The sequence below is a fragment of the Thalassophryne amazonica genome, chromosome 9 (genome assembly GCF_902500255.1).
Source record: "Thalassophryne amazonica chromosome 9, fThaAma1.1, whole genome shotgun sequence".
In the NCBI taxonomy this organism is placed as follows: Eukaryota; Metazoa; Chordata; class Actinopteri; order Batrachoidiformes; family Batrachoididae; genus Thalassophryne; species Thalassophryne amazonica.
In genome coordinates, this window is record NC_047111.1 from 100,528,040 (window position 1) to 100,549,604 (window position 21,565).

Below are 21,565 nucleotides of genomic sequence, written 5' to 3' on the forward strand. Positions count from 1 at the left end.
TGGCTAAGTGCAAGTAAAAAGTGTACAAGAAAGAACAAATCATCCAACTCTAAAAGGCTGTGGTTATAGGTTTTTGTAAAATCCAAATTCAGACAGTAGCTCATATGAGGCAAGATGAAGGTCAACATCAGAGTGTTGAATATTTATGTGTGTGTGTGTGTGTGTATACAGTGAAGAAAAAAAGTATTTGAACACCCTGCGGTTTTGCAAGTTCTCCCACTTAGAAACCATGGAGGGGTCTGAAATTTTCATCTTAGGTGCATGTCCACTGTGAGAGACATAATCTAAAAAAAAAAAAAAAATCCGGAAATCACAATGTATGATTTTTTAATAATTTATTTGTATGTTACTGCTGCAAATAAGTATTTGAACACCTACCAACCAGCAAGAATTCTGGCTCACACAGACCTGTTAATTTTTCTTTAAGAAGCCCTCTTATTCTGCACTCTTTACCTGTATTAATTGCACCTGTTTGAACTTGTTACCTGTATAAAAGACACCTGTTCACACACTCAGTCAATCACACTCCAACCTGTCCACCAAAGAGCCCAAAGAGCTACCTAAGGACACCAGGGACAAAACTGTAGACCTGCACAAGGCTGGGATGGACTACAGGACAACAGGCAAGCAGCTTGGTAGAAGACAACAACTGTTATGATTACTTATTAGAAAGTGGAAGAAACACAAGATGACTGTCAATCTCCCTCAGTCTGGAATTCCATGCAATATCTCACTTTGTGGGGTAAGGATGATTCTGAGAAAGCTCAGAACTACACAGGAGGACCTGGTCAATGACCTGAAGAGAGCTGAGACCACAGTCACAAAGATTACATTAGTAACACATGATGCTGTCATGGTTTAAAATCCTGCAGGGCAGCAACGTCCCCCTGCTCAAGCCAGCACATGTCCAGGCCCGTTTGAAGTTCACCAGTGACCATCTGTATGATCCAGAGGAGGCATGGGAGAAGGTCATGTGGTCAGATGAGACCAGAATAGAGCTTTTTGGAATATACTCCACTTACCATGTTTGGAGGGTGAGAACAACCCCAAGAAAACCATCCCAACCGTGAAGCATGGGGTGGAAACATCATACTCTGGGGGTGCTCTTCTGCAAAGGTGACAGGACGACTGCACCGTATTGAAGGGAGGATGGATGGGGTCATGTATTGTGAGATTTTGGCAAACAACCTCCTTCCCTCAGTAAGAGCATTGAAGATGGGTCATGGCTGGGTCTTCCAGCATGACAATGACCCCAAACACACAGCCAGGGCAACTAAGGAGGGGCTCCGTAAGAAGCATTTCAAGATCCTGGAGTGGTGTGGCCAGTCTCCAGACCTGAACTCAATAGAAAATCTTTGGAGGGAGCTGAAACTCCAAACCTGAAAGATTTGGAGAAGATCTGTTTGGAGGAGTGGACCAAAATCCTAGCTGCAGTGTGTGAAAACTTGGTCAAGAACTACAGGAAACGTTTGACCTCTGTAATTGCAAACAAAGGCTACTGTACCAAATATTAACATTGATTTTCACAGGTGTTCAAATACTTATTTGCAGCAGTAACATACAAATAAATGATTAAAAAACTCATACATTGTGATTTCCGGATTTTTTTTTTTTTTTTTTTAGATTATGTCTCTCACAGTGGACATGCACCTAAGGCCGGGTTCACACGGCAGGATAATTAGGCCGATATCGGACCCGATCTTCCCCTTCCGACAATCTTAAGGAGACAATCGTGATGATGCTAAAGATAATCTTATCAGATATTCCTCCCATGTGTGGTGTGTTAAGAGCGCTCTGATCTGCTCGGAAGGGCGTCAGGAGCGCTCCGATTGCAAATCGGGGATATTCAACATGTTGGATTTTTTTTGGCCTGGTATTGCAGTGTGTGTTGTGTCCTCCGACTTGTGATGTGCAGCCAATCAGAAAGCGGGGTGACGGACGTACGGAGCGGAAAATAAAATCAAAACAGCTGTTCTGACTTACCAGAAAGTCCGGTGGTTGCGCTGTCACCACTCCTTTAAAGAACACCTTTTCTTTTTGTATCGTTTTTTCCCCTCTGTTTTAAATAGTCCACAAAGTACCTCCGTTTGTTTACTCTGAAGTCACGTTTAATCTCGAGAGATTTTGCTAGATTTCTTGTCTGAACTGTAAATGTTCGTGTGTGAAATCTGTTCGTGTGTGGTGTTGTTTTCCTTACCGTGTGGCTGAACACCACACACTGTACGACCAAACCTGTTAGATCCATGATTTTTTTTTTTATCTTCACGTCTGTGGTCTCTCAGGTTTTGGAAACATACAGATAATTTTAAAATCCTGTTGTGTGAACCAGGCTTAAGATGAAAATTTCAGACCCCTCCAAGATTTCTAAGTGGGAGAACTTGCAAAATCGCAGGGTGTTCAAATACTTATTTTCCTCACTGTGTGTATATATATATATATATATATATATATATATATGTGTGTGTGTGTGTGTGTGTGTGTGCGTATTTAATTTCACTGGGACTTCAAATTTAAAATATGTATGTGGTGTTGTAGCTTTTATTTATTATTTATCCTTGTATGTCTGGGGCATTTTGGACCACAAGGGAAATACGTATGCTTTTTTAAATTTTTTTTAAAGAATCTTTATTGTGCTTATCTTTGGAAAATAGATTTTATGTTTAATTATGATAGAGGCTTATGTACATGGCAGCAGTCGGGGTCTTCTGTTGCGCTCCTTTTGTGTTTTGCAGTAGGTTGTGAGCCTGTGAACACGGTTGGCATTGGCAGCACAGCCTCCTGAATAGTGAACTTGAAAAGCATTGCAGAAAGTGAAAGCAAACCTTCAGCCACATTTCTGAAGACATTACTGAATTGTTCCAACTTTGCCTGGAAGACTGTGTGCATTGTCAAGTGGCTGCTACCTTGGAGAGTGTAAACACTGGGAATTTCAGAGAAAATTCAAAACTAGCACTTAACCTTGTTCTGACAAGCTTTAAGATTTTCTATCAGGTTCTGTTCTTGGGTCTACTTTGATACTTTTCATTGTTCTGGAGCACTAAATGTGTGCAAGTGATCAGTGTGAACAGAAGAAAATATCCGAAATGGAATTAATTTGAAACTCCTGGTATCAGTCATTTCTATACAAACATCTAAATTGTAGCAACCACAGGCTTTAATTGTCTGTTGTCAGTATCACTTAAAAATGAATCCCTAAAAGAAGAAAAATTTAGCACAAAAAAAAAAAAAAAACGGCTACCACATTGCTTTGAGGTGTATGAAAGGTGTCCCTAAAAAATAATGATGCAAAGGTGAGCTGCAGTCTATTTACTGCTACCAGTAATATGTTTGATTTCTTTTATATTGGTTAACCTATAAAAGTTGTCAACTTCATCCTAAAGAAATTAACAGCTAAGAAATAAGAAGGCAAACAAATGCGACAATAAGTACTCTAAGATGACAGGCATTTCAGGAATTGTATCCTGGAGATGACTGTCATTTATTCCCCTGGATGTCAGGTGATTGTGAGCAGATCACATCATTAAAGTGTAAAAAAAAAAAAAAAAACAGCGTAAATGTCAAACAATCATAATGACTGTATAGTTGGTGTCAGATATGTTACAGAATTTTACATTGCAAGAAACCTTTCGCCTGTGCTCCTCGTGCTATGCAAATTGTTGCTCTATGGATTTGTTGATCACACCGCCATCACCAGAAGCTTGAGAAAAAGTTACTGAATCAATGCATCTTTTAAACAGTGGTGAATGTCATCTAGTAATTACTGGATTTATGGATGTGGAGCATAGTGCACAAATTACATGAACATTATTTCATTTACATGGGACATTTGGCCTCTTATTAGCTGTATGAATGGAAATGCCATCTGTGATTATTGTTAGCACATGTCGTCAACCTAAACGTGTTTGATGCAAACTGCTACAGTAATGGCTAACATCAACCACACCAACGCTTATTGAGTGTTGTTAGAAGAAAAGGTGATGTAACACAGTGATAAACATACCACTGTCCCAGCTTTTTTGAAACGTGTTGCAGGCATCCATTTCAAAATGAGCAAATATTTGCACAAAAACAATAAAGTTTATCAGTTTGAACATTAAATATCTTGTCTTTGTGGTGTATTCAACTGAATATAGGTTAAAGAGAATTTGCAAATCATTGTATTCTGTTTTTATTTACATTTTACAGAATGCCCTAACTTCACTGGAATTTGGGTTGTAAATAAATAAAGAATTATGAAAATATTGATGTCTTTTTTTTTTTGGTGCCATGTGTTCTGAGAAATTAAGTCATAAACATGGGGAACTTAGCCTGATTTCACCTGCTGATAAACGCTCAGAAACATGAAGCTGTGAGGAGTATGGACTTTGATGACATCATGTAGGGTGACACGCTTGAGGCCTTCTATTGAAATGAATGGGAAAAACTGATTTATTTACAGTGTGAAATGGATGTAGTCATATGACTAGTGATGTTTATTAGATGGACAGATTTACCAAAGATAATAATTTGAGGACAGTGCGAGATTTTATTTATTTATTTATTTGTTTTTGAGTGCCTCTGGGATGGACTGCAGAAGTGAAGCCCAGTACAGTGTGAGAATGGTCTTCAAAACATGGATCTACATGTCTTCAAAACATGGATATTATTCTTTCCATTTGTGGACACAGGCAGAGTGACTTTCAGACAGTTAATAGTCTGCTCCTGATGTTAAATCATGATTATGGATCAAATGCTGTCAGTCTGTTGTACGTTTTCATTTTCTTCTTCCTTCTTCCTTCTTTTACTTTTATCAGCTTTATCAGGACTCGTACAAGTTAGAGTTGGAAATAATGATTTCTTATATATATATATACACACACAAGGGTAGGCTGAAAAGTTCTAAGGCTCACTATGATACAGTTAATGCATTAACTGCATCATAGTGAGCCTTAGAACTTTAAGTTCTAAGGCACTAAGGCATATATATATATATATATATATATATATATATATATATATATATATATATATGCGCGAAGCCTCCGCTCCTCTTTCCATGACAAAAACTCCTGTAACAGTGGAATGTGCCGTTCATTTCCAAACTGGACGCTGTGTTTTATCCGGGATGTCATCTGGCTAGCACAGGAATTGTGAAAAGACGTGGACATCAGCACTTTTTCGGTACATTGAGACAGACGTGCAGAGGAGCCGCATGGTGCAAAGCAACGCCGTGATGAAGCCTCACGGGACATGTTCTGGCATGTCCAGGCACATCCACAATTTCTCGGATAATCACTCGATGGAAAAACCACCGACAGCTGCCTGAACGCCATCGCAAAGCCGTCCTGTGAGACCAAAACGGAGGTAGTTTTGTCTTGCTCCAGTAGCGAATCCATCGTGATGCGCGAAGCCTCCGCTTGGCTTTCCATGACAAAATCTCTTGTTAAAAGTGAAATCTGCCGGAAAATGGTTGATGTCCAGCTCTTGTGATAACCAGAGAAATTGCACACGATATTCACGGATCCATACAGCCATCTGTTTAGAAATGAAATGGTCGCTCAGCCTGTCGATGGCGGCTTCGGAGCACGGCGCACCACCAGTCGCTCTGGGCCATCCTTAAAGTGACAGTAACACTCCGTAATCTCTTTGAAGCCCATAAAATTTTCACCAAAAACCATCTGAATTTCTCGAATGGTGTCCACTTTGATGTCCCTCACAGTTTCTGAAATAATTTTGATCAAGCAAAGCGGCAGTCTCTGAGCCATTCCTAAACAATGAAAAAAACTCCTCACTCAAAGCCTGCTCACAGGCGAATGACGCAACCGACAGGCATGAAAAACTCACGCATGCGCACGAAGGTTCAACCTTGGCTGACGCAATCACACGTGATTCAAATTCATATGGTTTTTGAAAAAAATAATAAGGTTGGATACTTTTCTAATAGACCTTGTATATATATATATATATATAAACTTAGTGTTGACTGGAGTGAGATATGCCCTTTAACATTATCAGATGCAGCACGTCTTAACATATAAATTGCAGGACAGCCTATATTTGGGAAGCTAGAAATTGCTTGAAAACATTAATCGAGCCCACACACTGTACCAACATTATTATTTGCACTAATACGATAACTGGAAAATTCCAGTAACTTGGAAAATTATGTTAAAAGATGGCAACATGGCCTGAAGTAGGATGTTCATTGGTTATTGCCTTGATCTCTCAGAATCCTAAATTTTAGAGCTGAACATGCAGTAAATTTTACTGACACTGTGATTAGCAGCACAGGAGCACCCCAGGGCACAGTGCTGACCCCTCTTCTCTTCACCGTGTATCTCAGACTTCTGTTACAAGTCTGAGCTGTGTCGCATCCAGATGTTCGCAGATGACACAGCCATGCATCGGGGATGACAGAGAGGAGGAGTACAGGTGCCTAGTGAATGACTTTGCTGCCTGGTGCCGCACAAACCATCTACAGCTCAACACCTTGAAGACAAAGGAACTGGTCGATGACTTTGGAAAATCCAGACCAAGACAGTGACCAGTTCTGAATGAGTGAGCTGAGGTTGAGGCTGTGGATTCCTGCAAGTACTTCGGGCTGTGGCTGGGCAGCAAAATGGACTGGACATCCCACACCAACCAACTGTACAGGAAGGGACAGCAGGCTGTACTTTCTGAGGAGGTTGTGGCCATTTAACATCTGCAGGAAACTCCTGTGGATGTTTTATCAGTCCGTAGTAGCCAGTGTCCTCTTTTACACCGTGGTGTGCCTGGGGGAACAGCACATCCAAGGAGGACACATCCAGAGTGGACATACTGATTAGGCGGGCTGGCTGTGTGATAGGCATGAAGCTGGACTCTCTCGTGATAGTGGCAGTGAAGAGAACACTGGACAAACTGGTGGACATTATGAACAATGCCAGTCACCCTCTGCACACTGTCATCAGCAACCAGAGGAGCCTCTTCAGCCACAGACTGCTCCTTCCCAAGTGCAGGAGAAACAGACTGAAAAACTCCTTTGTCCCTCAGGCCATCAGACTGTACAACTCCTCACTCAGGGGGGTGGAGGAGTAACAGGAAGACAGAGGACGGGAAGGAGAGGAAGGAACAGCAGTAGTCAGTAAACCAGTAGTGAGCAGTATTTCGGGTATTTAGATTTGTATTTATGTTTTGCAAATATTCCTTATTTTTACTTTGGATACTCTGTGTGCTTCTTAGCCTGTGTGCTGTTATGCAATGCTGCTGGAACTTCAGTTTTCCTGAGGGAGTCTTCTCAAGGAATTAATAAAGTTCTGTCTAATCTAATCTAATTTGTAAGAAATTTTGCAGACAGACTCCCTCACTCACCTATACAATGAAGGAACAATGAAACTGAAGCTCATTGATGTTTGTGTGACAATCTTAAATCTTGTAGCAGTGGGACAAGTAGTTTATAGAGTGTTAATGTTTCATTCATTGATTTGCAGCTCAGATTTCATAAGCAAAGGTTTGCATGTTTTTGCAGTTGTTGGAGTCTCACTGAAAGCTGACACCGTTGTTCCTGAATGCATCAAACGCTGTTCCTCAAGGGGCATTCCATGTTGGACATTGGAATTCATGTTGTCTCAACAACTTCTCTGCATCAGTGGGCTGGTGTTGTTGTCTCTACCTTTTTATACTGGAAACAGAACAAAGCAGTCTGGTTTTTACAGCACACTGTCGGTGAGAGCATCTGCACTTTGAAAGTAAATTAGGTTCTTTGATGGGAGTGTTTGACATTTCAGCTCAGCAGAGAGGAGCAATCGTGTTGTGTGAAGTCCTCCAGATGTAATTATTGCATGCAAGCAGGAGTCAGTCAGTTTAGAATGACACCGAGTTAATTTACAAAAACAGATACATGTTGCTGTTGCTCTGTGATTTACATATGTTCTTGTCTGTAAAAAATAAATCAGTCTGAAAACATAAACTCATCTACTAATTTTTAGTCCAACTTGTACTAGCTACCTGATCTATATGTTATAAGATGCCAATATGTCCTAAAATGGGAAGTTCACTGTTCCTCACCCATATCTATCAGAATCCCAAATTTCAGAGCTTGAAATAATTAATTAATTAATTCCTTCATTGAGACCCATCTGGGTCTGGATAGCAGTTGCAGTAGACGATGCAGCTCATAGCACACGTTCCTATCCTCAGCCATGTCCTCTAACTCTTCCCAAGCAATCCCAAGGCATTCCCAAGCAATCTGGGAAATGTAATCCATCCAGCATGGATGGATTACATCTCTTCTCCTAGTCCCTCCTGGATAGTCAAGCTTCTCACCCTGTCCAGGAGTGTAAGCACAAATACCCGACAGAGGAATCTCATTTCTCTTACTTGTATCCACCACCTTATTCATTCAGTCTGTAATCAAAGTTCATGACCATAGGTGAGGATAGGAGCGAAAGTCAACTGGTAAATTGAGTCTCGCCTTCTGGTTCAGCTCCATCTTCATCACGATGGTCCGGTACAGCATCTACAAAATGTCAAGACGTCACTCCAATCATTCTATCGATCTCGTGCTCCAACTTACCCCCTCTCATGAACAAGACCCTGAGATACTTAAAGCAGACCTGCATTGAAATAAATGCAGTCAGATCTTTGGACCAAAAAATGACTTATATTTACACATAAGATCCTTCTGAATGTAGTAAAGTAAATCTGCAAGCCCAGATCTGTCATTCAATGGAGAAATCTTCATTTAAAAATCACAAATTTACAGCTAAAATTTAGCCCTCCGCAAAACTGTCATCACATCCGGGACGCTGCTGAGACGTCAGGGAAAAGACCCTCTCCCAGCATGCATTGCGCGCACCAACTGTAATTTGTGGATTTACGTCAGTTTGCATCTGCACCTTTTTCTTGTCTTATACGGAAGGACCTACTTTTTAAAAACTTCATATTGTCTTGCGGCACGTTTGGTGAGTACACATTTCTTTTATTTGTGCTTGAAAATTATTTTGGGGGACAGCGGTGCCTGCTGTCGATGTCGCTCGCCGCTGATCTGAGAATGCAGAGCTGTATCTCACATTCATTGCAGTTTACTTTTGGATGCTGAAACCAGGATGTGTATAACAGTAACATTACTAACAGATAAAATCAATTTCAATGCGGGATCGGACTGAAGGCGGGAGCGCTCCGTCTTCTGCCGGACGTCACTGCAATGACCTGGATGTACAAACAGTTTTTGCTGAGGGCCAAATTTTAGCTGCAAATTTGTCATTTTTAAACAAAGATTTCTCAGCTGAATTACAAATTTGGGCTTGCAGATTTACTTTACTGCATTCATAAGGGTCTTACAAATACATATCAGCTATTTCTTTCTGACATCTGACCACATTTATTTCAATGCAGGTCTACTTTAAAGTTCTCCATTTGGGGCAATAACTCTCCTGAGTCAGTGGCGACAATCTACCCTTATCAGACTCAGATCTCAGGTTTGGAGGTGCCAATTCACATCACGGTTGTGTCGCACTTGGCCTCAAACCTGCTCGGTGCACATCAGAGGCCACTGTCTGATGAATCCAACAGTACCACATAAGTCCAGTATAAATAGCAGTATTGTTCACATCTGAAACTTGGGCAATTTCCACAAAACATTTAACCTGGGGAGAGTTGTATAGATCACCTGGGAACAAGTGATTTGATTTTTGACTTGGTTTTCAGACTATAATAATAATTATATATGTTGACCATTGGTTTCTCTTGTTTGTATTGTGGTTGAAACACTGCGTCCACTGTCACCACAGTACAGTTGATGATAAACAAACATGAGAATCTTGGAATGCTGACTGGTCTTTTCTCTTTTCCCATCTCTCTAGGTAAGTGAACCAAATTGCTCTGGCTGGTTGAAACTGGACCGCCTTGGGGTATGACAGTGAACAACAAACCTGGTTCTGGTACAGTACCCCATTAATGAAGGCTTTGCTTTCTGCATTAAATCCTTTGTGAAATGGCTGATTGTTCATTTTAATGCCACAGCTTCTTCACTATTCAAGTGCTGATTTAAGTGATTAATTTATTTCTTTGAGAAGTTTTGATGTGTGACTGTTGTTGAAGTTGAATTTGAGACTTTGTGCTGGTTGTAGTTGATGTTTACAGTAGAGAGCACACGGCAGGTTTGGAGTTCTACACATAATACCATATTAATTTTTCATAGAATTACATGCATTTCATTGATCTTCAGATTTTTATGTGTTTATTTTGCCTCGTTTATTGTGGACAGTTTTCAGTGAAACTTTTCTTAAATAGATGACGTGATATTTCAGCTACAGTTTGCCAGATTGGAGACTTGAGCCTAGACTTGATGTTTTCTCAGATGAAAATCCTTCGCTGTTTTGCTCCACCACAAATAGACATAAACTGCTCTATGCACAGTTACTCCAAAATACATCCACAGAAGTCTATAACTCCTTCAGAGATGTCTTGATGGCTTTCCTCACTTGTCTCCTTTTTAGGGCATTTTCACACCTGACAGTCTGGAATAAGGTCCAAACTCAGGTTCATGTTTGTAGACATTTATTGCCGTGAGTTTGGTTCTACATAGCAATGCTGTGGTCAGACTAACAAACCTTTGATGAGTTACTTATGTCCTGACGTCCTCGTCTGTGTAGGCTGCATTTCCTTATACTTGACATTTATTGGCTTGTAGACGTGCATGCGTCTGATGTTGGCTTATGAATTTGGTGGTTAGTTCACAGCACACAGAGTTATCTTCTTTTAATTAAATTAATGTCAAAAAAAGTTCTTCTACTGTTTAATGGGTGATGATAAATGCCGAAATTCCTGGAATTGGTCCAGAGGTGTGAACCATCCAATTGTTTTCATACCCCAAATGCACCAGACCATGGTTCTATCTGACATGGACTAAGACCACCTATTTTGATTGGACTAAATTTCAGTCTTTTAGTTTGTCTGAGGAAACCTTTACACCTGCTTTTATGGTTTGGACCAAACTGAAAATTCAGAAAGTCCCAACCAGACAAGGTATGTGTGAAAGCACCCTTATAGTTTTTGACAACTGACCTGTCCAGACTGACTGACCATACTGTGGCGTACTGTTTTGTATTTCTTTATGATCTATGTTAATGAAGTTGCTCAGGTCATCACCCACTACAAGTACGTATATTTTTAAACATATTATTCTCAAGGTTGGATATCCGGGCATTTTCATCACTTTATAAAGGGGTCAGACTCATAAAGTCAGTACAATGGTTCATTTTAGGTCATCTTAGTGTATAAATCTCACCGTTCGAGGCAATGAGAGCTGTCAGCTGGCCGTTAGAAGCAAGTTAGAGACAATAAAAAAAACGGCTGATTTCAATAGAACAGCATACAGCCCAAGCATGTTTTCACTGAGCGGCCAGTCACGGAAGTACGAATTCTCGCCTTCAGATTGGCCACTTCACCGGTGATGTGGGCACTGACCTCAAGAATAAGTCCTGTTGCACACTCAGCTCATGTTAATGCTGGGTGCAATACCAGTGCATTGACATCGCACCTAATGCCGGGGTAGCACCAAGATAATTATACAACTTATTATATAAAGACTCTAACTTTACGAACATAAGAAAAGAGTTTTTTTTTATCAATTATGAGCAGCAAATGGATTGAATACATATAATTTAGAAGTACCTTGGAACATGTTTCTCTGTATTCTCCTAATAATTGCTCTTATAAAACATTGATTCAACAGATTACAGCCAAATTTATTGGCTATGATCATAATAAAATATATTTTATTTATCAACTCATATTTAATAAATACTGTGGCTGAAGAAATATATTTAAGTAGTTAACTTTATTTGGGAGATTTTATATACTTCATTAAATTAATTTAATCAGATTAATAGGGGTAGTGGACACATTCCCAATTTAAGGCCACCCCTGACCATTCTCCATGTAATGTGGAGTTGTGTCATGAAGGGCATAAAACATGCCAAGTCAACATGCAGATCCACCTTGGATCTGCTGTGGAGATCCCGAGTCAAGCAAGGGAGATGCAAAAGAGATTTACTTACAAAAACATATATTTAACTGTTTTTTCTTTGGAGAATTTTTGTTAGAGTGCAGAGGATTTATCCATGGGATTGTGCTAGTTTATAATAATCCTTATGTGTAGTTCGTCCAATTACTTATGACCTCCGGAAATGTTTACTGTCGTGATGTACAGAGACAAAACAGTGAATCTTGTCACTGTCCAAATACATATGGGCCAGAGTGTAAGGACAGGAACAATTTTGTTCCAACAGCTTCATAATGGGCCACAATTATTTTCGGAAATCGTGTTTTTGTTTCGCCTGACAATTGACAAATTGTCGAAAATCAGATGTACCGCACAGAGAGAGACACATTTCGGCTGCTGACTTGGAGATCAGTCAGCGACAGTTCAAGTGGGGAGGAGTCGAGCACTGATGATAAGTTGTGAAGGCTGGCAGGTTTTCTGGCGATTAGCCTGGCATCGCTTAGCGGTGTGCCATCAGAGGCTTTCCTCTCGTGCCAGAATGAGAGATAGCAGCGCATCTGAGACGAGTCTCTGCAGACACAACAGCAAAGCAAAGCGAGTGCCAGGAGGTTACCGATCAATCAGCACCGTGTCACGAGCGGGACGGGCTCAGGTGTCACGCAGCTGAATGGAAACTGACAGGTGTGCATGTTGTTGGTGCACGGGCGGCGCTGCATTTGCAAAGGTGATGGACGCCGCCTGCCAGTGTTAAGACGGACTGCATCATAATCGACACGTGAAAGATGAGAAATAACCTCACAGCAGACTGGCAAAATGGCAACGGCTGCGGTCAGAGAGCTCTGTGCCCATCTCCCCTCAACAAAAGCGCCTTTATTCAGCGATACATTTTAATCAAGTTTGAGTCTCGTAAAAGCAATAATCTGCAGACATGTCAGAGGAAAACTTTCTCCTCACTCTTTCTGTCCTCGGGGGAATTTGACTCTCAAACTGAAGTCGGCGCTGATCGCACGCTGCCTGTGTTTCTCAACAACGCTGCCTGCAGAATATAAAATAGCAGAGGTGAGAATGGGAGGAGAGATTATTGGACATGGCGGTAGCCAGTGCTTGTGGATCACCTCGGGGCCAGAGGTAGTCCGTTATCCAAAAAGGACACAGACATGCAGGTTTGCTGAACAAGACCACAGGGAGAGCAGCATGAAGCCAGTTTTAAAGTGCCAGCGGTTGTCTCTTAGTTTGTGGAATAAACTTCAGGATTTGCGTTACTTCAAGATTCCATATTCAGTACAATCACAATTCATGGATCCCAGTTTTATACAAAGTGTGACAAGTATTGCAGTTTATTTATTGTACTTTCTACTCGCTTTTTTCTGAGACAAGTCTATGGGATATGGTTGAATAAGACACATTTTTGGAGCATGTGTCATAAGTCAGATTTACAAAAATTAAAGTGCATCGCATTTTTTCTGAGTTTCATTGCAGGAAAATTGCACTGCTCATTTTGTAAATGAATAAAAAACCTTTTGAAAGAAAGTGATCTAGAGCTGTCCTTCAAAATAATCCAGGACCAGGACTTGACTGCATACAAAAGTGGTAAATGTAAAATAGAGGCAATTGTATTTCTGTGCGCGCGCACACACACACACACATACATACACACACACACATATATATATGTATGTGTGTGTGTGTGTGTGTTTTACACATTTTTTCCTTTGGGGAATTATGGGTAGAGTACAGAAGATTTTTAACCCACTAGTACATGGAATAATGGGTACATGAACCTTCTTGCTCATGTGTGAATTTTTTCGTAGTCCACTAAATACATCAGACGTGAGCACCAAGCCAAAGAGTGAACACATGCATTTCATGGCATGTATTTTCAGATTTTCATGACTGATCGACCTGAGGCCATCCACAAGCCACAATGACCAAGTGATTGATAGAATATGGACTTTTGTCATGGATGACCATCTTGTCACCATTACAAGAATTTGTGGAGGACGTGAGGATTAGCACAGGTTTCATTTTGGTGAACGATTTTGGCATGCGGAGATGGTCGTTGAAATTCATGCAGAAGCAGCTGATGGCGGAGAGCAAACAACTGAGACTGGAAGTCCCACAGCTGCTCATTCTGCTGAGCTGATTCAGGCTTTCATGGCCAAACACAACACACCCATGATTCATCAGGGTCCCAACCCTCTCTCACACACTTCTCCCAGTGGTTCTGCCATTCACAGAAGCATTCCTGGAGGTTGTCTTTGGAATGGTGTCCAGCTCGGCTATTGTGTTTTGCATGAAGTCTTCTCTTGACTCAAATCTAATCCCTTTTTGTGTTATTCTGAACAGCTAAAAATTAGAGAGCCATATCTGGAGGGTAGGAAGTGTAACAAATTACTGCAGGGATGTGTTTGGCCAGAAGAGCCCAAATGAGCTCTATGCATGCCTAAATCTTCTGTCAAAGTCACCACCTCAAGTCATTCTGTCATGTTAAAATCTGCAGGAGATGCTTTATATGTCGGCTGTCTGTGGGTTGGTGCTTGCGACTGGTGTGCATTGTGTACGAGAAAAAAAAAATCACATTTGTAGAAGAAGGTTCCCTTCACTTCTCCAACAAATGACACCTCACATGCTGGGTTGTCTCCAAGGGATAAAATATTAGCGAACAATTTTTGGATGCACCTTTTATACAGTTGTATGTAAACGTTTGATGATTTCCGTGAGTTTCTTTTATAAATCATTGGTTGTTCGGATCAGCAATTTCAGTTAAATATATCATATAGCAGACAAACACAATGATATTTGACAAGTGAAATGAAGTTTATAGGATTTACAGAAAGTGTGCAATAATTCTTTAAACAAAATTAGGCAGGTGCATAAATTTGGGCACCAAACAGAAAAAAAATACATCAATATTTAGTAGATCCTCCTTTTGCAGAAATAACAATAATAATAATAATTCTTCTTTACAAAACAGCTCAGGTTTGTTGGTTTCTGAGCATGGACAGCCCGCTTAAAAACACACCACAGATTTTCAGTAATACAACCCCTGGCAAAAATTATGGAATCACCAGCCTCGGAGGATGTTCATTCAGTTGTTTAATTTTGTAGAAAAAAAGCAGATCACAGACATGACACAAAACTAAAGTCATTTCAAATGGCAACTTTCTGGCTTTAAGAAACACTATAAGAAATCAGGAAAAAAAAGATTGTGGCAGTCAGTAACGGTTACTTTTTTAGACCAAGCAGAGGAAAAAAATATGGAATCACTCAATTCTGAGGAAAAAATTATGGAATCACCCTGTAAAGTTTCATCCCCAAAACTAACACCTGCATCATATCAGATCTGCTCGTTAGTCTGCATCTAAAAAGGAGTGAACACACCTTGGAGAGCTGTTGCACCAAGTGGACTGACATGAATCATGGCTCCAACACAAGAGATGTAAATTGAAACAAAGGAGAGGATTATCAAACTCTTAAAAGAGAGTAAATCATCACGCAATGTTGCAAAAGATGTTGGTTGTTCACAGTCAGCTGTGTCTAAACTCTGGACCAAATACAAACAACATGGGAAGGTTGTTAAAGGCAAACATACTGGTAGACCAAGGAAGACATCAAAGCGTCAAGACAGAAAACGTAAAGCAATATGTCTCAAAAATCGAAAAATGTACAACAAAACAAATGAGGAATGAATGGGAGGAAACTGGAGTCAACGTCTGTGACCGAACTGTAAGAAACTGCCTAAAGGAAATGGGATTTACATACAGAAAAGCTAAACGAAAGGCATCATTAATACCTAAACAGAAAAAAACAAGGTTACAATGGGCTAAGGAAAAGCAATTGTGGACTGTGGATGACTGGATGAAAGTCATATTCAGTGATGAATCTCGAATCTGCATTGGGCAAGGTGATGATGCTGGAACTTTTGTTTGGTGCCTTTCCAATGAGATTTATAAAGATGACTGCCTGAAGAGAACATGTAAATTTCCACAGTCATTGATGATATGGGGCTGCATGTCAGGTAAAGGCACTGGGGAGATGGCTGTCATTACATCATCAATAAATGCACAAGTTTATGTTGATATTTTGGACAATTGAAAGGATGTTTGGGGATGATGAAATCATTTTTCAAGATGATAATGCATCTTGCCATAGAGCAAAAACTGCAAAAACATTCCTTGCAAAAAGACACATAGGGTCAATGTCATGGCATAGGGTCAATGTCAATGAGCAGATCTGATTTGATGCAGGTGTTAATTTGGGGGATGAAAATTTACAGGGTGATTCCATAATTTTTTCCTCAGAATTGAGTGATTCCATATTTTTTTCCTCTGCTTGGTCTAAAAAAGTAACCGTTACTGACTGCCGCAATCTTTTTTTCTTGATTTCTTATAGTGTTTCTTAAAGCCAGAAAGTTGCCATTTGAAATGACTTTAGTTTTGTGTCATGTCTGTGATCTGCTTTTTTTCTACAAAATTAAACAACTGAATGAACATCCTCTGAGGCCGGCGATTCCATAATTTTTGCCAGGGGTTGTATTCAGGTCTGGGGACTGAGATGACCATTCCAGAGCATTGTACTTGTTCCTCTGCATGAATGCCTTAGTAGATTTTGAGCAGTGTTTAGGGTCGTTGTCTTGTTGAAAGATCCAGCCCTGGCGCAAGTTCAACTTTGTCACTGATTCATGAACATTGTTCTCAAGAATCTTCTAATATTGACTGGAATCCATTTGACCCTCAACTTTAACAAGATTCCCAGGACCTGCACTGGCCACACAGCCACACAGCATGATGGAACCACCTCCAAATTTGACTGTAGGTAGCAAGCGTTTTTCTTGGAATGCTGTGTTCTTTTTCTGCCATGCATACCACCCTTTATGTCCAAATAACTCAATTTTAGTTTCATCAGTTCACAGCACCTTCCAAAATGAAGCTGACTTGTCCAAATGTGCTTTAGCATACCTCAAGCGACTCTGCTTGTGGGGTGTATGCAGAAAAGGCTTCCTCTGCATTACAGCATCATACAGCATCTCTGTGCAAAGTTCACTGTATAGTTGAACAATGCGCACAGAGACACTATCTGCAGCAAGATCATGTTGTAGGTCTTTGGAGCAGGTCTGTGGGTTGACTATCACTGTTCTCACCATCCTTGACTTCAGCTTATGAGATTTTTCTTGGCCTGCCACTTCAGGCCTTAACTGGTACTGTGCCTTCACTATGTTCCTTACAGTGGAAACTGACAGCTGAAACCTCTGAGATAGCTTTTTGTATCCTTCCCCTAAATCATGTTGTTGAACAATCTGTTTTCAGGTCATTTGAGAGGTGTTTAGAGGCTCCCATGTTTCCACTCATTAGAAGAGATGCAAAGAGGGGAAACATTTGCAAATGGCCATCTTAAATACCCTTTCCCATGATTGGATTCACCTGTATAAGGAGGTCAAGGATTAATGAGCTTACCAAACCAATTTTGTGTTCCAATAATTAGTGCTAAATGTATTCAAATAAACAAAATGAGAAGGGTGCCCAAATTTATGCACCTGCCTATTTTGTTTAAATAATTATTGCACACTTTCTTTAAATACTACAAACTTAATTTCACTTCTCAAATATCAGTGTGTTCGTCTGCTTTCTGATATATTTAACTGCAATTTCTGATCCAGAAAACCAATGATTTATAAAGGCAAATCATGAAAATTATCAGGGGTGCCCAATATGCAAAAGTTTGGGCGCACACACACACACACACACACTGGACAAGGCACTTACTTCAGTAGATGTGTTGGCATGATCATGATACACTACTGTCCATAAGTATTTCAACAGAGCCACAGCTTTTGACAATTTATTTCCACCGCCACATTGGAGCTGAAATGAATAGAATTTCATTTAATTCAAGTGTTTTAACAAAAATATTGCATATAATACAATATATATTATATAATAACAATAATAATACCTTTTATTATAATATTACATAAATATTATAATAAAATGTTACATTTCATACAAATCATCCCAATTACATTCAGGTTTCTTCAGATAAATCAGGGAATGTACCAGTTTGACAGAGGACCCCATAGCAGAGAACAACAAGGGAACATAGTTAAAAGCTGGTTTACTGAACAGTCGTTCAGCTGGCTTTGTGAGAAAACACAACAAGAAATGTCTGGACTGTAATATTGTACAGGGAGCAACAGTTGAGGCCATCGGTTGGTCAATCAGGCAAAACACCATCATGCAACCATGTACTTGAGGGGAGCAGCAGAAAACTTATCCAAAGAGACAGAGTGTCAATACACAATAGCCAAACATATCAGGTGAGCCAACCAGGACGTGGCAGGCTATTTTCAGGAAACACAGAAAGACTGCCTGAGTCAGCAAGGTAAACACAACAGAGCTGGCATGAAGCTCGACAATCTGGGAGTACCAAATTATGATCCTGAACTCAGCGAAAAGGAAGTAAAACTACAGAGAATAAACACAGCCAGAAACACAACAAAAGAACACCATAGATTCGCTACTGTGTATGACATAATTTTGTTCTGTTGCTGCTGTTCAATAACTTTGGAGATTAAAAAAATGTTGATTTGACTAGAAGGTAGACAAACCCATGTTAGAAAGTGATTCTGCAAGCTGCCTACATGCTCTGAAAATCCTTCACGTCTGCGAGGAAAATGCATGTCTCCTCTGCTGTCAATGTTTTGTTGACCTCTGTAACTTCATTAATTTAATTCATTTCATCTAAGTTTACATCCAGTCAATGACTTCTTGAAAACTAAAAATATTATTATGATATTTTATGCTGCTTTGAATTATACCTGAAAGAATCTATATTTCCCTCTATTAGTCTTTAACAGATTTGTTGATGTCATTTTTATGTCAGCTGTGATTGTTAGTGTTGTTGTTTTTTGGGGTTTTTTTGGACCTCTTTGTCTTGCATTGTCACATAAAACTTGCTATAAAAGTGTAACTAAAGGCTTGATACTTTTTATTTATTTTGACTGCGCATGCGTTGTCAACCGCGGTTCACGAATTATCACCTCATTTCTGCTTCAAACTGCATTCCAGTCATCATCTGTCTCAGCAACAGATATCTGAAGCTTTTGTTCAACAATCATTTCCACATAAATTCAGAATTATTTCATCATAAAAAAACGAAGGAAGCAATCAGAGTGTCGCGGCTACTTGGGCTGCTAGCTGTTGCATTCACTCGCATCTGTCATTTCAAAGCGTCTCTGAACATCACCTTGTTTCTGCTTGAAACTGCCTCATTTCTGCTTAAAGTAGACCTGCATTGAAATAAATGTGGTCAGATCTCAGAAAGAAATAGCTGATATGTATTTGTAAGACCCTTATGAATGCAGTAAAGTAAATCTGTAAACCCAAATTTGTAATTCAGCGGAGAAATCTTTGTTTAAAAATTACAAATTTGCAGCTAAAATTTGGCCCTCAGCGAAAACTCTGTACATCCGGGTCATTGTAGTGACGTTCGGCAGAAGACGGAGTAGATTTTCAATGCGACACCACTCAGTCAAATGGGCGTATGAAAAAGTCCCCCAAAATAATTTTCAAGCACAAATAAAAGAAATGTGTACTCACCAAACGTGCCGCAAGACAATATGAGGTTTTTTAAAAAGTAGATCCTTCTGTATAAGACAAGAAAAGGTGCAGATGCAAACTGACGTAAATCCACAAATTACAGTTGGCGCGCACAATGCATGCTGGGATAGGGTCTTTTCCCTGACGTCTCTGCAGCATCCATGATGAGAGGGACAATTTGCGGAGGGCTAAATGTTAGCTGTAAATTTGTCATTTTCAAATGAAGATTTCTCCGTTGAATCCATTGAGGCCCTGTTAACACCCCTCCTGCCTCCTTTATATGCGTTATATGCATAAATGGAACTTTACGAGCGAGAGCGAGAGAGACTTGTTCAACAATATTTCTGGCCAAGTAGTGAGTCATTTCTGCCATTGACACTCTTTTCCACCGGGCCCACTTCCAGTTGCTTCCTGTTGCATCATGATGATGCAGGGTTATCTGTGTTAGGTGCGTGCAGCAGGGGGCAGAGAGGAGGTGAGGATGCAGCCTGCAGGTTCTCTGCACAGAGAAATCAAAGTGCACAGTTTGGCTGCAGCCAGACTGTGCACTCTGACTTCTCTTCTACTTTATATTTGTTCTTGTGCTGAGCTGCAGGTCTGCGCTCTGAGTTCTGTTATATTTTATCTTTCCTCCTTTGACCGCACGTGCGCACGCACGAACAAACCGTCTGTGAACAAATGTGGAGATGTCTGGAGTTATACTTGTTGTGGACATGTCCTGTCTCTGGCAATCAGTCTGTGAGCAGGACTTTTATGAACTTTATACAAACATATTTGTGAGAGAAAAGCGAGGAGCTGCTGTAGCTGCAATCTGCATTTTTTTTCTGTGCTCTTTTTTGAGCCTGTAGTTTTACTGCATTGTGTACACGGTATAAAAACAATCCTGCGTGATTTATACTGTGGGAACAATGGAACACAGCAGGAATTATAAATTGGCGTCGGGTAATGTTGTCTTGTGAGGGTGTGGCTTCCAGTCACGCTGAGTACCGTCCTGTTGCTCTGACTTGCACTGAAACCACTTAATTCTGCATCGAGCAGAGGATGCAAACAAAAATTAAACATGTTTTATGGTGTCCAGTTTGCTTCGTCCTTTGCGCCCTTCGTGCTGTTGTGGCGCTGAGCTGCATCGTCTTGACATTAGGTTGCTTCCACGTGGCGTCGTCATGATGACACACGACGCAACTGGGGGCAGCCCCGGTGTGGAAGGGGCTTTAGACCACGTGAGGTTGTATGAGGCCTTTTTACACTGATCACCTTCATTCATATGCGCAACACTGCACTTTTACACATGGAGCCAGCAGCCAGGGGGCTCTTCAAACAGCATTCACATGCCACAGAGTAACACATTTTTTCTACAAACAATCTTTTGGATACCATGTACGACTGCTCTGCCCTGCAGTTGGATATTGGAAAAACATGTGACGGTGAACCAATTCCGATTGGACACTCACATTGCGCACGTCATAATACAACTTCTATGAGGAGTACAAAGATGATGCACGGCTGGCTCGAAAGTCCGCGGAGTTAACTTTTCAGCAAAAAAAGTAAGTTTCTATCTCATATCATTAAAAAGTTATTTATAATTTAGTAAAACTTGGTCTCAGCCGTCCTATGAGACAGCGTTGGCCCCAGAGGGTTAAGCGGTTTTACCTTGTCATCTGATGGTTAATAATCCCATTAATCCATTTGATCATTTTGGGTGAAGAGACACTTTCTCAGGCGAGCTGCTGATCTCTGAAATGATGTGCAGTGGAGGCAGGGCGGACGGATTTTTAGGGGGGACTGTTCTGTGACACTGACTTGCCTCCTAAGATGTTGACTTCTGCCTGGCATATAAAATGCACACCTGGCAACTGCCTGGCTTATAAAGTGCAGACAATTTGCCTGAAAACAAAAGTAAAGAGCTATGCCCTCGGACAACACTGCAACAAATGCTGCTTTTGCTTCAAATTTTTAAACCCCACTAGTACATGATCAAACAAGTTTGGAGCCATACTCACTGGCA